The sequence below is a fragment of the Chanodichthys erythropterus genome, chromosome 19 (assembly GCF_024489055.1).
Source record: "Chanodichthys erythropterus isolate Z2021 chromosome 19, ASM2448905v1, whole genome shotgun sequence".
Taxonomy (NCBI): domain Eukaryota; kingdom Metazoa; phylum Chordata; class Actinopteri; order Cypriniformes; family Xenocyprididae; genus Chanodichthys; species Chanodichthys erythropterus.
The window spans coordinates 35,514,081-35,532,686 of record NC_090239.1 but is presented as its reverse complement, the minus strand read 5'-3'; positions in this window follow the sequence as shown (position 1 = coordinate 35,532,686).

Here is an 18,606-nt window from a genome sequence, read left to right as displayed (position 1 = left end):
GCCAACAGGAGTGGAGCTACAAAACTCCCGCTAGTGCATACTTTTCTTCGGGACATTTTTATGAATGAACACTGTCACTGTCAGATGTGAGCTGACATGCATGCTCCACTCCCAGCAAACGACACATAAATCGTGTGTATCCCCACTCGCTTTGTAGTGTAGCACAGGGGGAAAATCAAACTGCTGTTCACGATTGATTTGTTATAAACGTGCGATTTTGAAATACGATATGTGTGTGACTGTGAGGTGGCGATCCTCAGATCGATATCACAATATGCACCTCCTCAGAGCTGGACATGTGAATATATCGGTGCCTCGACCAGGGGGAAGAAACCGCAGAGCATGCTTCCACCTGGGAGACGGCACTGAACCTGGCAGGTGAAGGCAGAGAAAGGGCGGCACCCGTCTCTAACCCCTCTGTCAGATCCATTTGTGAACCCCACGAACGGAGCCTCCGGCCTGCCTCAGGAGAAGCGGGACCCGATCCGCGGGGAACACTGGAGCACAGTGTCCTGAGAGTGAGTTTTTACAGTGCACACAGACGGCTCCCTCGAGAGCTGCCTGGGCATACTCACTCCCACTTCACTGCTGTTTCTCGCCATAATACGTGTCTTTTTTATATATAAATATATGGATTGGTGTGAGATACTCTTGTCCTCAGACAAAGAGATCGTGATTATTTATATGTGATAAGACAAACAACACCAAATAAGACACACAAAATACAGAGAGCGCTTGCTGAAGACAACAGAAGCTAGCGTTCTTTGTTCTGGGTATGCTTTATAGTTTCCTGGTCCGTGATGTCACCGCCTCTGACGTCACGTTTCCTCATTGGTTGGATACAGAGGTGCTTCACGAACACAAAATGCAGAGGGTTCCCATCACGTCATTCGACGTAGCGTCGATAGTTCCCACGAAAGGGAACAACAATACGTCTTCTGACGTAACACCTGCAAAATGTTCTTTGGTTAAAACCGAGACTGAGTATCTGGGGTACGTATTGGGGAATGGAGTAATTAAACCGCAAGTGCAGAAAGTGCATGCTATTCAATCTTGTCCACTTCCAGCTACAAAGAAACAAATTCGCTCATTCCTTGGCCTAGTTTGCTGGTATCGGAAGTTTATTCCCCACTTCTCGACCATCGCAGTGCCATTAATGGACTTAATTAAAAAGAGTAAGCCCAATACCGTGCAGTGGACAGTACCCGCAGAAAAAGCTTTCTCTGAGTTAAAAGAGATGCTGAGGAATGAACCCATTTTGCATAGTCCTGATTTTGAAAATTCATTTGTATTACAAACAGATGCGTCAGAGTTGGGGTTAGGAGCGGTCCTGATGCAGAAGAAAAATGGTGGAAGGCATCCTGTGCTGTATCTGAGTCGGAAATTATTTCCCAGAGAAACAAGGTATTCTGTAGTGGAGAAAGAATGTCTAGCTTTAAAATGGGCTCTTGACTCGCTGAAATATTATTTACTCGGCCAAGATTTCATTATCGAAACTGATCATAAAGCGCTGAAATGGTTATACAGAATTGCTTGACAAGATGTTTTTTGTCGATACATCTTTTTCGCTTTACAGTGAAGCATTGTCCGGGTATCAAAAATATTGCGGCTCATTTTCTTTCTCGCTCACCGTGCGAGAATGCTTAGGTGGGGGGGAAATGTGATGGCTAAGGCCACACTTATTAAATTGATTATTTCAATGGTTCTAGGTTTTTTTTATTATTATTTTTTTTCTTTGTAAGTAATTGATTTGATTCCCAGCTTGTTTATATATTTTCTATGTATTTATTTTTGTTTATTTAAAATTTACCCAAACCATTTTTGTTAAATGCTCTTGCTCTATGCTCTTTACGCACGCATAACAGTGAAGAGATGTCGTATCGATCACAGGTTAAATATGGGGTACCACAAGGCTCAGTATTAGGACCGTTGCTTTTCACTCTGTACATGCTGCCCTTAGGAGAGATAATTAGGAAGCATGGTGTTAGTTTTCACTGCTACGCTGACGATACTCAGCTCTATATTTCCTCGCGCCCTGACGAAACCTACAAATTCACAAAACTAACAGAATGCATAGCTGACATTAAAAACTGGATGACAAGAAATGTCTTATTATTAAATTCAGAAAAAACTGATTTCCTAATCTTTGGACCAAAAACTTCCTCACGAAAAAACCTTAAATACTCTCTAACACTTGACGGGTGCTCCATTAAACCTTCGTCCTCAGTTAGGAACCTGGGTGTGCTCTTTGATACCAATCTTTCATTTGAAAGTCATGTTTCTAGTATCTGTAAAACCGCCTTCTTCCATCTAAAAAAATATATCTAAATTACGACATATGCTCTCAATGACAAATGCGGAACAGTTGGTTCATGCATTCATGACCTCAAGACTAGATTATTGTAACGCTCTACTGGGTGGTTGTTCTGCTCGGCTTTTAAACAAACTACAGTTGGTCCAAAATGCGGCAGCTAGAGTTCTTACTAGAACCAGAAAGTATGACCATATTAGCCCAGTTCTGTCAACATTACATTGGCTCCCTATTAAACATCGTATAGATTTTAAAATCTTGCTACTTACTTATAAAGCTCTAAATGGTTTAGCTCCCCAGTACCTAAGTGAGCTCTTAATGCATTATAGTCCTTCACGTTTATTGCGATCTCAGAATTTAGGCCAGTTGATAATACCCAGAATATCAAAATCAACTGAAGGCGGCAGATCCTTTTCCTATTTAGCACCTAAACTCTGGAACAATCTTCCTAGCATTGTTCGGGAAGCAGACACACTCTGTCAGTTTAAATCTAGACTAAAAACACATCTCTTTGCTCTTGCATACACATAACACATTATCAATACATTAACATTTTTCAAATCCGTTAAAGGATTGTTACGCTGCAATAATTAGGTCGGCCGGAACCGAGAACATTTCCTATAACACTAGATATACCTGTACATCAGAATAAGAATGGCATCTACGCTAATATCTGTCTCTCTGCTTATCCTGAGGTTTGCCGGGTGCTGGATCCAGGCCGTATCCAGATCAGATGGAGAACCTGCGTCTGGACCTAACTACAACGTAGCCCAGGAGAAAATGGGCCTAAAGATCCAATTCTGGCTGCATCTATAATTCAGATTTTTAATCCCTGTATCCGCTTACATATATTTATATAGTCGATTTTTAATCTCTATAATAAAAATGTACAATTCAGATTTTGATCTCCATATACATTTACATATATATATATATATCTTCCAAGGGTTTTTTTCCCTCCTAGGACTTTTTTCCCAGTGCTAACACGCTGGGTTTTTCTCCTAGGGGGTTTTTTCCACCCCTGGAAGTCAGCCGACATTGGCTTAATGTAGCACCATCTTGTATATGTTACATATTACAACGCTTTTTTGTACAGTTTTAACCACTTCCCTTTTTTTCTGTGCTTCTAATATGTAAAGCTGCTTTGAAACAATTACAAATTGTAAAAGCGCTATATAAATAAATTTGACTTGACTTGACTTGATAACAACATCAAAGAGTGATTAGTCATTGCTAGAGTGCACGCTAGTGATTGAATAAAACCAAGACAAAGATATGGGTTTGAGGTTGATTCTTTATTAAGTTGTTTTTGAATTGTCTGACCTGGAGTTTCGCCTGGATCCGTGACTGCAGCATGGAACAAAGGCTTATGAAAAAAGCGCGGCATTACCTCATGTCCTTTATTTTTCACTGGGAATTATGGGAAATGTAGTTTTTGTTGTTGTTGTTGTTGTTGTTACCATATGGGTTTGGGATTGCTTGATTTAAATGTATTTTTGTAAAGTTTATTTGTGTTATTTCATGTTTATGAAGTTTTTGTATTGAATTGTTTTTGTTTTGGTTTGATTTACTGGATTAAGACCTCCCTGTAATTTAAAATGGTTTAGTCCGCCCTGTTAAAAGGGTGGAATTTTCTATGGTTGGATCAGTTCTGGTGAGGGATCCCATGAGAAACATCTGAGGCCCAGAACTCTGACTTGTAATTAATTATTTTTTTTATTTTATTTTTTTCAGTTATTTATTTTATTCATTCTTTCCCCCTGTTTGCACCTGTGACCTGTGTGTGGCGATAAAATTAAGAGAAGCTTCTGAGAGTGCCTCCAGAATATTTTTGGAAGAACCCTGACAGATCTATATCGATGAATTGTTACAACCCTATCGAATTATGGGTTCCACTTCTGGTCTGAATGAGCTGTCAATTTTTCTTTCATGTTTTATTTTCAGACATCATTAGAATTACGTAATGCTTGGTATTGTAGCATAACATGTTATAACAAGAATATCTATGGCAAGAGCTCTTCTCAGCAGCTGCTTTCTATCCTCCCAATTATTTTATTTTGTGTCTTTGCATACCGCTGTAATAGTATGAAAAGGGACAACATATGCTGCACATTTGTGGTCTGTTCTCTCTATATAATTTACAATATATCCCTTTAACAATTCACTGGAATGCACAAAGAATCTCTCGTTTTTCTCCTCAAAGTCTCATGTCTCTTTCCAGGTTTGTTACACAGGTAAATACAATTTCTTAAAATGGAAATAACTTTGAATTAGTATCACGTATCAACATTTTTATTAAGGCAACGTATTCCATAATGCATATATATCACTATAGTATATGTTTAACCCCGTCTGTTATTGCTGTGGAAAGAATCACACTTTTTCATGGCCTGTTGAAAGTACCTTGTTGATGCTTTTACACTTTCAAATGACCTTTAAATGTTTGTTGGTTGAAGGGTGAGTAAAATAATGTCATCTCATTGTACCCAGTTTAAAAATAAAATGCATTACTGCATATAGAGTCTGCTTACAGTTTAAAGGAAATTACTCCCATAATTCGCACAAAGCGTTATGGGGTGTTAGAATAAGGTGAATACAACATCAGAAATCACAGACATTCGTATTAAGGCTGGCTTAGATTTCTCAGAGCACTGTGGAGTTTGCACAAATAAAAGTATGTAATTTGCTCTAGAATTTTTATAGGGGTTGTCTGAGAAAAAAACAGACATGGCAGATTAGGATTATATTCTGCACTCATTTGACATTGACATAACATTCTATGACATGAAAGTCATCTCAATTTAAACGATCTCATGGATGTGGCTGTGGTTTATGATCATAGGAGCATCAGCTGCTGCAGTAAATGTGGTGTGAAATTGACATAGTCCTTTTATGTTTAACTGTTTTAAATGCCCATTGCCTGCCATGCACAGTTGCCCTGAAGGCACCAGGGTGGCGGTGCCACCAGGCTTTGGCCCGTCATCGCTGCTCGCAGCTATATATATATTTTTTTCTATGTTTTGGGGGTTTTTGGGGCCCTTAACGTGCACAAAAACTCTTGAAAAATTGCGCACGGGTAAGAATCCACGGCCATCACAGCCGAGCAGAAGTTGGTACCCGGGCATGGCAGGGGGGCTCAACAGCGCCCCCTTGAATGGATTCCAAAAATGTGGTCTATATATCAAACACACTTGCACATATAAGCATAAAACATATAGACCTAATCGGGACGAACAACTTTCAAACTCTAATTTATAGGTCACCTCAACAGGAAGTCAGACCTCTGGAATTTGATATACTCCTCCTAGGTGATCAATCCGATCACCACCAAACTCGGACAGCATGAAGTCAAGACATTGATGATGAAAAACAACTTTCTAATTTACAGTCATTAGCTCAGACAAACAGAAAGTCAGATATTTTGGGTTGAATGTGGATTTTTCACACACTCACACAGACGTAGACTCTCTCTCTCTCTCTATGCAACCCACCCTCCCCCTGACTCCTCACACCAGTATGTGTGTGTGAGAGTGAGAGTGAGAGAGAGAGAGAGAGAGAGAGAGAGTTTTACACTCTTGATCAGTTCTTTTACCCTTTTATTGCAGACTCATTTTATTCTCAGGCTCAAACACACATGAAACAGCTAATCAAGCCAATGTATTTGTAGGCCACTGACAACATAGTATTACATTGTTAGTTTGATAATTAGGTTAACTGAAATATAAGAACACACTGCAAATGATAACTTCACACTCATTTGAAATTGAACTATGACACTATATCACTATTGGTACAGGAATAGTTTTCTAAATAATTTTCTAAAATATTTTTTTAATTAATTATTGATATAATTAAAATTTATTAAAATAAAATTTCACATGATTATAAAAGTGGCTGTTTAAAATAAACTTGCATAAGTGAGCAGAAAAATCTAGACATGTACCTTACTATTTCCTGAGACTGACATAAAAATTGTCTTTGCAGGTTCTGTGATTTGGCTCCATTTATTATTATTATTTTATTTTATTTTATTATTATTTTTTTTTTCATTGTATACCACATATATTGAAATTAAATGAAAACATGCTTTTGGTGCATAAGATTGGTGCACAAACAACAGCTCAGGGAGGTCAAAAACACATGAAGAGTAGTGTTAGGATTATACAACATCAGCAATCACAGACATTCACATTAAAGGATTAGTCCACATTAAAATAAACTTTTCCTGATAATTTACTCACCCCCATGTCATCCAAGATGTTCATGTGGAACACAAGGAATAAGGGACTTATCTAGCGAAACGATCTGTCATTTTCGGAAAAAAAAATACAACTGTATATGCTTTATAAAGACAAAATATTGCCTAGAACGCACTTCTTACGCTGTATGTCCTACGCCTTTCCTATTCTACTTGCATAGCACCAGTTTAGTTTTTTTTTTGTTTTTTTTAGGGAAGCTGTAGGACATACAGTGTAAGTGTTTTGAAGAATGTGGAAAGCGGAAGTACGTTCAAGGCAATATTTTGTGTTTATAAAGCAAAATACAATGTTGTTTTTTTGTTTTTTGTTTTTTTTTAATGACAGATCGTTTTGCTAGATAAGTCTCTTATTCCTCATCTGGTATCATTTAAAGCCCTTTGAAGCTGCACTGAAACTGTAATTTTGACCTTCAACCATTTAGAGGCCCTTGAAGTCTACAATAAGGAGAATAATCATGGAATGTTTCATCAAAAATCTTAATTTCTTTTTGACTGATGAAAGAAAGACAAAAACATCTTGGATGACATGGGGGTGGGTAAATTATCAGGAAATTATTATTTAAAAGTGGACTAATCCTTTAAGGCTGGATTAGATTTCTCAGAGCACAGTGGATTTTGCACAAATAGTAATATATAATTTGCTCTAGAATTTTTATAGGGGTTGTCTGAGAAAAAACACAGACATGTCAGATTAGGGTGATATTCTGCAGTCATTTAAAATTGACTTATGATATTCTATGACATGAAAGTCATCTCAATTTAAACAATCTCATGGATGTAGCTGTTGTGGTTTGTGATCATAGGAGCATCAGCTGCTGCAGTAAATGTGGTGTGAATTTGACATAGTCCTTTTATGTTTAACCGTTTTAACTGTGTTAAAACCGTGCACAGTTGCCCTGAAACCACTGGGGTGGCGGTGCCTCCGGGCTTTGGCCCGTCATCGCTGCTTGCAGCTATATTATTTATTTATTTTTATTGTACAGTGTTATTAATGCTTTGGCAATGTAAAGATTTCTTTCTCCATGCCAATAAAGCTCTTTTGAATCTTGAATCTTGAGAGAGAGAAAGAGAGAGAAACAGGGATGGACCCATCTCTCAATCCTCAGCCAGATGCTCGCACTTGCCCTGTTACACTGGTGTGTGTCCGATTCAGAGATGGAACGCGAACACGGAGACACACATCCTTTACTTTATTCAGCCATGACTTTCTCTCAAATATATAATATATAATATTAATGTGTTCACTTTTCACTTGTCGGACAGATTTGAAAAACGAACAAAGGGAGAGAAAGTTCTGCACACTGCCTGTCAAATCTAACTCCTAACAAAGTGATGAAGGAAGAAAAGAGTTTAAGCAGGGCTGTTTCACACACACTTCACAGTATGGTCTCTGAAGACAAAAGACCTGTGGTTCATCTAATTATAGCCTTACATTGGCGCATTCCGATGACGTCACGCAGGCTATAAATATAGGTCAATTTCATTGACGTTGTTTTACACATGTATTCACAGCTGGTCACGACTAAAGATGTTCCCATAGCGATGAATAAAGCGCAGCTCCAGTAATGTTTTTGAAAGGGAACAGTAATTTAGCCTTGAGGTCATGAACGCATGAACTAACTGTTCTGCATTTGTCATTGAGAGCATATGTCATAGTATAGATATATTTTTTAAGATGGAAGATTGTGGTTTTACAGATGCTAGAAATGTGGCTTTCAAATGAAAGATTGGTATCAAAGAGTACAGGTTCCTAACCAGGGTTGGGAAGGTTACTTTTAGAATGTATTTCACTACAGATTACAAAATACATGCTTTAAAAAGTAATCTGTAACGTATTTCGTTACATTACTCAAGTTTAGTAACTTAATCTAAATACTTTGGAATACTTTGAAATACTTAGCACAAAGGACCATATTAACTTCATGTTCTGTTTTAAGTTTACAACCTGTAATTAAAAATGACCTCTACCCACCAGGATTTGGTTTTCCACTAAATTCTGTTTTTAACATCAGTTACAAAATGTATATCTATAGTTATCAAATGTATATCTATAATTTATAAGACATAACCTATGTGTTGGGAAAGACTTCCAATATCTTGATAAATTAAGAAAATATTTGTTTCTTTTAACATCACTGTCACGATCACCGTCTGTTTCTGTCAGTTCCTGGACTACATTACCCACAATCCTCCCTGCCAGTCACATGTTCACTCCACACCAATCACCTGTCGCCACATACAGCCATGCACACACTCCTCACTAATCACCACACCCAGCTGCAGTACATTAACAGGACTATAAAGGACTCACACTCACACCACCAGTTTGCGAAGTCTTGATTCCTTGTGACAATTCTGAGCGTTTCCTTGTTTTCTGTCTGCCTGTGATTGATCTTGCCTGTTCCTGTTTTTGACCCGTTGCTGCCTGTCCTGACCCTTGCCTGGTATACTGTTCTGTGAATGATATCTGCCTGTCCTGACCATTGCCTGCACCCTGATTACGATCCTGCCTGTCCCTTGCTGTTCTCGTCTGCTCCTGATTGACCCTGCCTGTACGACATTCTTAATAAAGCTTGCATTTGGATCTTACCATGACTCCCGCTGCGTTACAGAAGACTTCGCCGCCACCAAGATCCAGCAGCTTTCCCGGAGGATCTCATTACGGTATGGACATTAATCTATTGCTATTGTGGAGTTCGCAAGGCACGCGATCGTTGGAGGAATATGTGCAGGAGTATCTAAACATTGCTTACCTCTCTGATCTTCCGGACTGTGCACTGATTGACTTTTTTTGTGATGGCGTCAACCAACCTCTCCAGAATAAATTAAGTCGAGAGGGACCACGTTCATCACTTAGCAGCTTTATGGACTATGCATTGTTGACTGTTGGCTCTCCATTTACTGTGGGTGTCGCGGAGGAATGCGACACCATGGTGAGTCCCGTAATGGCCGCCGCGCCAGGTAACACGCACAAGATGGCGGCTACCATCACAACAGCAACAGTTCACGTCTCCGATGATCGCCCAGAGTCACGTCACGTCTCCGCTGATCGCCCAGAGTCACGTCACGTCTCCGCTGATCGCCCAGAGTCACGTCACGTCTCCGCTGATCGCCCAGAGTCACGTCACGTCTCCGCTGATCGCCCAGAGTCACGTCACGTCTCCGCTGATCGCCCAGAGGCACGTCACGTCTCCGCTGATCGCCCAGAGCAACGCCACGCCTTCGCTGATCGCCCAGAGCAACGTCACGCCTTCGCTGATCGCCCAGAGCAACGTCACGCCTTCGCTGATCGCCCAGAGCAACGTCACGCCTTCGCTGATCGCCCAGAGCAACGTCACGCCTTCGCTGATCGCCCAGAGCAACGTCACGCCTTCGCTGATCGCCCAGAGCAACGCCACGCCTTCGCTGAACGCCCAGAGCTACGCCACGCCTTCGCTGAACGCCCAGAGCAACGCCACGCCTTCGCTGAACGCCCAGAGCAACGCCACGCCTTCGCTGAACGCCCAGAGCAACGCCACGCCTTCGCTGAACGCCCAGAGCAACGCCACGCCTTCGCTGAACGCCCAGAGCAACGCCACGCCTTCGCTGAACGCCCAGAGCAACGCCACGCCTTCGCTGATCGTCCAGAGCAACGCCACGCCTTCGCTGATCGCCCAGAGCAACGCCACGCCTTCGCTGATCGCCCAGAGCAACGTCACGCCTTCGCTGATCGCCCAGAGCAACGTCACGCCTTCGCTGATCGCCCAGAGCAACGTCACGCCTTCGCTGATCGCCCAGAGCAACGTCACGTTGCCGCTGATCGCCCAGAGCAACGTCACGTTGCCGCTGATCGCCCAGAGCAACGTCACGTTGCCGCTGATCGCCCAGAGCAACGTCACGTTGCCGCTGATCGCCCAGAGCAACGTCACGTTGCCGCTGATCGCCCAGAGCAACGTCACGTTGCCGCTGATCGCCCAGAGCAACGTCACGTTGCCGCTGATCGCCCAGAGCAACGTCACGTTGCCGCTGATCGCCCAGAGCAACGTCACGTCTGTAGATCAGTCCGGGAGCGGAGAGGGTTGCGTTCCAGTGTGGCTGATCCTCCACTGACTACGGTCCGAGCAGCTTGCATCCCCAAGTCCTCGCTGGACGCTTCGCTCTCAAGTCAGCCGGACGCTTCGCTCTCAAGTCAGCCGGACGCTTCGCTCTCAAGTCAGCCGGACGCTTCGCTCTCAAGTCAGCCGGACGCTTCGCTCTCAAGTCAGCCGGACGCTTCGCTCTCAAGTCAGCCGGACGCTTCGCTCTCAAGTCAGCCGGACGCTTCGCTCTCAAGTCAGCCGGACGCTTCGCTCTCAAGTCAGCCGGACGGTTCGCTCTCAAGTCAGCCGGACGGTTCGCTCTCAAGTCAGCCGGACGGTTCGCTCTCAAGTCAGCCGGACGCTTCGCTCAGTCAGCCGGACGCCGCTCTCAAGTCAGCCGGACGCCGCTCTCAAGTCAGCCGGACGCTTCGCTCTCAAGTCAGCCGGACGCTTCGCTCTCAAGTCAGCCGGACGCTTCGCTCTCAAGTCAGCCGGACGCTTCGCTCTCAAGTCAGCCGGACGCTTCGCTCTCAAGTCAGCCGGACGCTTCGCTCTCAAGTCAGCCGGACGCTTCGCTCTCAAGTCAGCCGGACGCTTCGCTCTCAAGTCAGCCGGACGCTTCGCTCTCAAGTCAGCCGGAAGCAACGCTCTCAAGTCAGCCGGACGCTTCGCTCTCAAGTCAGCCGGACGCTTCGCTCTCAAGTCAGCCGGACGCTTCGCTCTCAAGTCAGCCGGACGCTTCGCTCTCAAGTCAGCCGGACGCTTCGCTCTCAAGTGCGCCTGTTTCAACGCTCTCAAGTGCGCCTGTTTCAACGCTCTCAAGTGCGCCTGTTTCAACGCTCTCAAGTGCGCCTGTTTCAACGCTCTCAAATTTGTTGGTTGATATGGACTCAAGTGCCCTGGACGCGATGGACAAGATGGCCGCCCCTGCAGTGTCAGTGAACAAAGGGGCCGTTCCTGCCGTTGAGTCCGCTCCAGCCAGTGAATCCACTCCAGAGTCCACTCCAGTTCTGCATGCTCTCCCTATCGGTCCGGTGATGGCCAAGAGGGCTGTACTCACGTTTTATGTTTTGTCGTTCTTGCGAGCCTAGAGGATGCACTCAGAGCAGCCCGAGCCCGCTGCCGTCCCGGAGCTGTCTGCTCTCCCTGATACGGCCATGGAGGCCGTCACCGAACTGCCCGCTCTGCCTGATACGGCCATGGAGGCCGTCACCGAACTGCCCGCTCTGCCTGATACGGCCACAGAGCAGCCTTGGTCGGCCTTGCCACCACCGCCTGGACCATTTGCTCTACCACTGCCGCTCAGGCCATATGCCCTGCTGGCGCCACCCGAGCTCCTTACCCATGAACCCGCCAATGCCTCCCTTGATTTCCCCAAGAACTTTTTTGGGGGGGGCAGTATACCTAGGGGTGGGGAGCTGGTGGGTGGGGACCCTGCCCAGCCACTGCTGTCAGGGCCATTTATGGACTCATTGCTGCGGCTGCCCAAGCCACCTGACCTGCCGTGGTTGCCCGAGCCACCTGACCTGCCGTGGTTGCCCGAGCCACCTGACCTGCCGTGGTTGCCCGAGCCACCTGACCTGCCGTGGTTGCCCGAGCCACCTGACCTGCCGTGGTTGCCCGAGCCACCTGACCTGCCGTGGTTGCCCGAGCCACCTGACCTGCCGTGGTTGCCCGAGCCACCTGACCTGCCGTGGTTGCCCGAGCCACCTGACCTGCCGTGGTTGCCCGAGCCACCTGACCTGCCGTGGTTGCCCGAGCCACCTGACCTGCCGTGGTTGCCCGAGCCACCTGACCTGCCGTGGTTGCCCGAGCCACCCGACCTACCGTGGCTGCCCAAGCCATCTGACCCGCCGTGGCTTCCTGACCCGCCGTGGCCTCCCGAGGCTCCTGACCCGCCGTGGCCTCCCGAGGCTCCTGACCCGCCGTGGCCTCCCGAGGCTCTTGACCCGCCGTGGCCTCCCGAGGCTCTTGACCCGCCGTGGCCTCCCGAGGCCCCTGGCCCGCCGTGGCTGCTTGAGTTCCTGGACCTGCCCTGGAGCCCACCATACCCGCCTGCACATCCAGGGTCTCCTGCCTGTAGGTCTCCAGGGCACCCACCCCCCCTCCCCAGTTGTGCCATCTACGGCGCGAGGACGCGCCTTCCGGGAGGGGGACATTATGTCACGATCACCGTCTGTTTCTGTCAGTTCCTGGACTACATTACCCACAATCCTCCCTGCCAGTCACATGTTCACTCCACACCAATCACCTGTCGCCACATACAGCCATGCACACACTCCTCACTAATCACCACACCCAGCTGCAGTACATTAACAGGACTATAAAGGACTCACACTCACACCACCAGTTTGCGAAGTCTTGATTCCTTGTGACAATTCTGAGCGTTTCCTTGTTTTCTGTCTGCCTGTGATTGATCTTGCCTGTTCCTGTTTTTGACCCGTTGCTGCCTGTCCTGACCCTTGCCTGGTATACTGTTCTGTGAATGATATCTGCCTGTCCTGACCATTGCCTGCACCCTGATTACGATCCTGCCTGTCCCTTGCTGTTCTCGTCTGCTCCTGATTGACCCTGCCTGTACGACATTCTTAATAAAGCTTGCATTTGGATCTTACCATGACTCCCGCTGCGTTACAATCACATCCATATATAATTACTATTGATATATCATTTCTAAATTATATTTTTATATTTGTAAAGATGTGCATCAGAAGGATTACAAAATATTAAATAACTATAAAATATTGTTAATAATATAGGTTGCTTTATAGGTGTATAGAGTTGAGTTGACACAGTGGTTTAAATTGTTTTATTAAAGTTTGTTTGTAACATTTAGAATGTTTATAAAGAAAATTAAGTGAAATGATCTACGCAATAATCTCGAGAGAAGGCCTATATTCAAAGCTGATTTCTCATCATTATTTTGCACCTCTCCACCACCACATTTTATAGGTTTGGAAAAAAATATGATCATTTTGTGTGAACTATCCCTAATATAAATATGTTTATACTAATATTTAACCTTAGTGCACTGATAGCTGCATTAATATTAACCATATCTACAACAAACAGCAAAGAAAAAAAAAAAAAAAAAAATTCAATTTTAACATAATCATTTATTTAATTTTTTTTTTTAATTATTATTAGTGATGCACCTTTTTTGATTTTTCATGACCAACAGAAGCAAACTGGCTGATTCTGATACTGATTGCAGAATTATTTTAAAGCAAATTTATTTGTTGTTCATTTGTTCAAAAGGCAAACTCTGGATTTTTATCACAATCCCAACAAAAATGTTATGAACATGAGCATGATCAGTTGTTTTTCATTTAAATGATTGTATAATTTCAAGATTAACAGCAAAAACAGCCTGGTCTGACTTAAGCTTTGTGAAATTATGCTACATAAGACACCTGCATGACATGTAAATTCACTCTCTGACAGCAGATGGCGCTTATGGAAAAGCAGTGATAAAACGTTTCCATGGTTACCACTATATACAGCAGCGTTGCGCTGGAGATAAGAGAAAAAGCCATCAAAACTTTTCTGAAGACCGTTCCCTTCAGAGATACATTCATATCAACCCCGATTTAATATTTAGATTATTCTTCCTATATTTCGCGAGCAGTGAGCTTGCGCATGGTGCAGTATTTTCTCTCGCGTCTGTTCTCCTCTTTGTGTCCGTATTCAGCGTGTGCCTGTGTTAACGTCCTGTTGACGTAAATATTTCCTGAAATTTTGGGAAATTATTGCAAAGCTGTTTGTTTGCAAGCCCGGAATAAAGATAGACCAAAATAAAACTATAAAACCTTTGGATTAATGATCAGTGGACTACTGCATCTCTATTTTGATCATGAACCATAAACCGCGCACGCGCCATATACCTAAACATTTGGAGTGAATTATTAAGATTTAAAGTTTGTCTGTAAAGTACACCAAGAAATTTGCTTTATAAAACATTATTTAATGCATGATTAAGTGGATGTTAATTCTATGAGGATTTTGTGTTATTTTTTCAAAGACCTAATAAATTCTTATAAATATTAAATGTAGGCTAATGATAACCATACAAAGCTCAACGTACGAGTAAATAGGAAAATAAAGAGTAGGGTAGACCAGGTACAGTTGGTACACTTTTTGCTTTCACCGTTACCACACCAAAATTATGGGACTGAAAATAAGTGAAACAAAGTGATTTTTCATATGACATTTCTTTTACTTGTCTACTAAAATATTATTAGTAATTAACATCCATAAGTAGGTCATATTTTTCACAATTAGCTCATAAACACAAGAAGCTTTTTTGTTCCAACTGTACCCATGTCGAAAACAGTCATGTACAGTTGAAACAGTACCCTAGTACAGTTGAGACACCTATCCGGAATGCTGTAAAGCTGCCTAACCAATTCACTACAAATGTAAAATACCTTTCAAAATGAGAATTTAACAGTTTTTATTTCCATTTAGTGTTTTATTTTATTATTTTGTTTAGTTAAATGTAGTCCATTTGTAAAACATTGTGCAGTAATGGCAAACAGTGATACAATATTTAATTTTAGGCCATAAATGTAATATTAACAGTTGAAAAGTTGAGTAACAGTAAAAAACATTGAACAATTGCAAACAGCAATAATAAAACAGATGAAATCTATTAATTTTAATAGATTAATAGATCTTAATAGAACTTACATCGTGCAACTAAACTGCATGTGCCGCAATGGTGTGGGTATGTGTCTCAACTGTACCCCGCTGACCACCTCGAACATTTCTCTAGATTTTACGATGACCTTGTATGACACAAAGTCATGCAATATGTCAGTGTTTAGAGCACAAAATAAGGTTTACGAAAATGTAAGTTAACTTTAACAGTCATGTAAGGATGAGAAGCTATTCAATGTGGAAGTGACGTGGTGAAGTGAAAAAATTACCTTAGAAAAAAAACTTTCGCCGATATCTTCGGACTGGAGAAGCGCATGTACTTCAAATTTCACACGATTGAAGATGGCGCTAATATGCATGTGCTAAGAAAATTTCACAGATCAGACTTGTTGCGAACGCAAGTTATTTAAGGTGTTTCAACTGTACCCTATAACCAACTGTACCTGGTCTACCCTAAATAAGGAAAATAACATTTTCAAAGATCAAGAACAGCTTAGGCCTACCTCCAGATGCTTTAGAAGCCGATAGACGTTTTGTTGCAGGTAAACACAGCTTGCATTGCACTATGATGTTACTGTACGTCCTTTTACATGTTTATAAGTAAAACTGTCTTTGAATTTCCACTAGAGAAATGCATTATGTCCTGTTTTCCCATCCATTTTTTGCGTGCGATCTCATGTCGGCACTCTGCAGGTTGCTGATATCTGAACAGGCAGCGTGCGTTTTTGTCGGAGAATCATCAACATTGGCTCGTTGGTTAAAAATCCTCAAACAGCTTACGTTAATAACCTATTAAATGAAATAAATGACATTGAAATTCAAAGTAATCATTTTGGTAATCTAAAATACTTTTTGAATGTAACTGTAATTTGATTACCATCTATTTAAAATGTAACTGCAACGAAATGCAGTTACTCAAATTTTGTATTTTAAATACGTAACGACGTTACATGTATTTCGTTACTCCCCAACCCTGTTCCTAACTGATGACGAATACTTAACAGAGCAGCCATCAAGTATTAGACAGTATTCTAGGTTATTACATGCAGAGTTTTTTGGTCCAATATTTAGAATCTCTTTTTTTTTTTTTTCTAAATTTAGTTGTAGGAGATTACTAGTCCTTCAATTTTTTAATATCAACTATGCATTCCGTTAATTTTGTGAATTGGTAAGTTCCGTCAGAGCATGAAGAAATATAGAGCCGAGTATCATCAGCGTAACAGTGACAACTACTGCCATGCTTCCTAATGATATTCACCAAGGGTAGCATGTACAGAGTGAAAAGCACCAGTCCTAGTACTGACCCTTGCTGCAATCCATACTGAACTTGTGATTGGTATGACATCTCTTTGTTTACTGCAACAAATTGACAACAGTCAGATAAGTATGATTTGAACCATGCTAATGCAATTCCACTAATGCCAGCATAATTTTCAAGTCTACTCAAAAGAATGTTGTGATTGACAGTGTCAAATGCAACACTAAGATCCAGTAACACTAATAAAGAGATACAACTATGATCTGATAAAAAACAAAAAAAAACAAATCATTTGCAACTCTAATGAGAGCAGTCTTAGTACTATGGTACAGTCTAAATCCAGACTGGAAATCCTCACAGATACATTTCTTTCTGAAAATAGTTGTCAGGATACTGCCTTTTCTAGTACAAACCCGATTCCAAAAAAGTTGGGACACTGTACAAATTGTGAATAAAAAAGGAATGCAATAATTTACAAATCTCATAAACTTATATTTTATTCACAATAGAATATAGATAACATATCAAATGTTGAAAGTGAGACATTTTGAAATGCCATGCCAAAAATATTGGCTCATTTTGGATTTCATGAGAGCTACACATTCCAAAAAAGTTGGGACAGGTAGCAATAAGAGGCCGGAAAAGTTAAATGTACATATAAGGAACAGCTGGAGGACCAATTTGCAACTTATTAGGTCAATTGGCAACATGATTGGGTATAGAAAGAGCCTCTCAGAGTGGCAGTGTCTCTCAGAAGTCAAGATGGGCAGTGGATCACCAATTCCCCCAATGGTGCAGTGAAAAATAGTGGAGCAATATCAGAAAGGAGTTTCTCAGAGAAAAATTGCAAAGAGTTTGAAGTTATCATCATCATCTACAGTGCATAATATCCTCCAACGATTCAGAGAATCTGGAACAATCTCTGTGCATAAGGGTCAAGGCCAGAAAACCATACTGGATGCCCGTGATCTTCGGGCCCTTAGACGGCACTGCATCACATACAAGAATGCTACTGTAATGGAAATCACATCATGGGCTCAGAAATACTTCCAGAAAACATTGTTGGTGAACACAATCCACCGTGCCATTTGCCGTTGCCAGCTAAAACTCTATAGGTCAAAAAAGAAACCATATCTAAACATGATCCAGAAGCGCAGGCGTTTTCTCTGGACCAAGGCTAATTTAAAATGGACTGTGGCAAAGTGGAAAACGTCTCAGGTTACGTATGTAACCATAGTTCCCTAAGAACAGGGAACGAGACTCTGCATTGAACAGAACGCATTGGGGAACCGTCACGTGACCCAGGTGTCGAAAACACTATCCAACAACTCCAATTTCTATTGGCCGGCGACAGCCTATGACGTCATACGGCACGACCCGGATGTATAAAGGGAGCACCTGGAGAGACAGTCACTATCTTATCGTCTTGAGGGACTGTTCTGAAGGCAGGCAACCTGAAGCATGGCAAAGGAACGCAGAGTCTCGTTCCCTGTTCTCAGGGAACTATGGTTACATACGTAACCTGAGACGTTCCCTTTCGAAGGGAACTCCACTCTGCGTTGAACAGAACGCATTGGGGAACGATATACCCACGCCGCCATGCTGGAGGGGAGTGCCTGCCAAAAAATATGGCTGAGGCAAAGACCTCAAGGCAGTTCTCAAACTGCCCAGCAACTCCCCCTTGGGTCACACCAGGCTGTCATTGACAGCATTCCCTTTGGCCAACAGCCCAAGCTGACCTTCCCACAGGCTTCTACCTTTCTCTCTGCAGCCTCAGCCTGACCCACCGGTGGGTCCAATATTGCATCATCATAATTATTTGCAAAAATCTATAAATTATGGAGCACAAAACTAGACATATAGGGTATCTTTTAAAAGCTTAGAACCTCAGCTTTCTTGCTAATTCAGTCACTTTTGCATTTGTATTACACTAAAGAACATAATAAGGTCTAAATTCAACCCCCCGCAACGACCCCCCCTTGAAAAAATCATATTCATAATATTCAATTTAATATTTATATCAGACAGACTCACCAAACATAGACAAGTCATATATCAAATG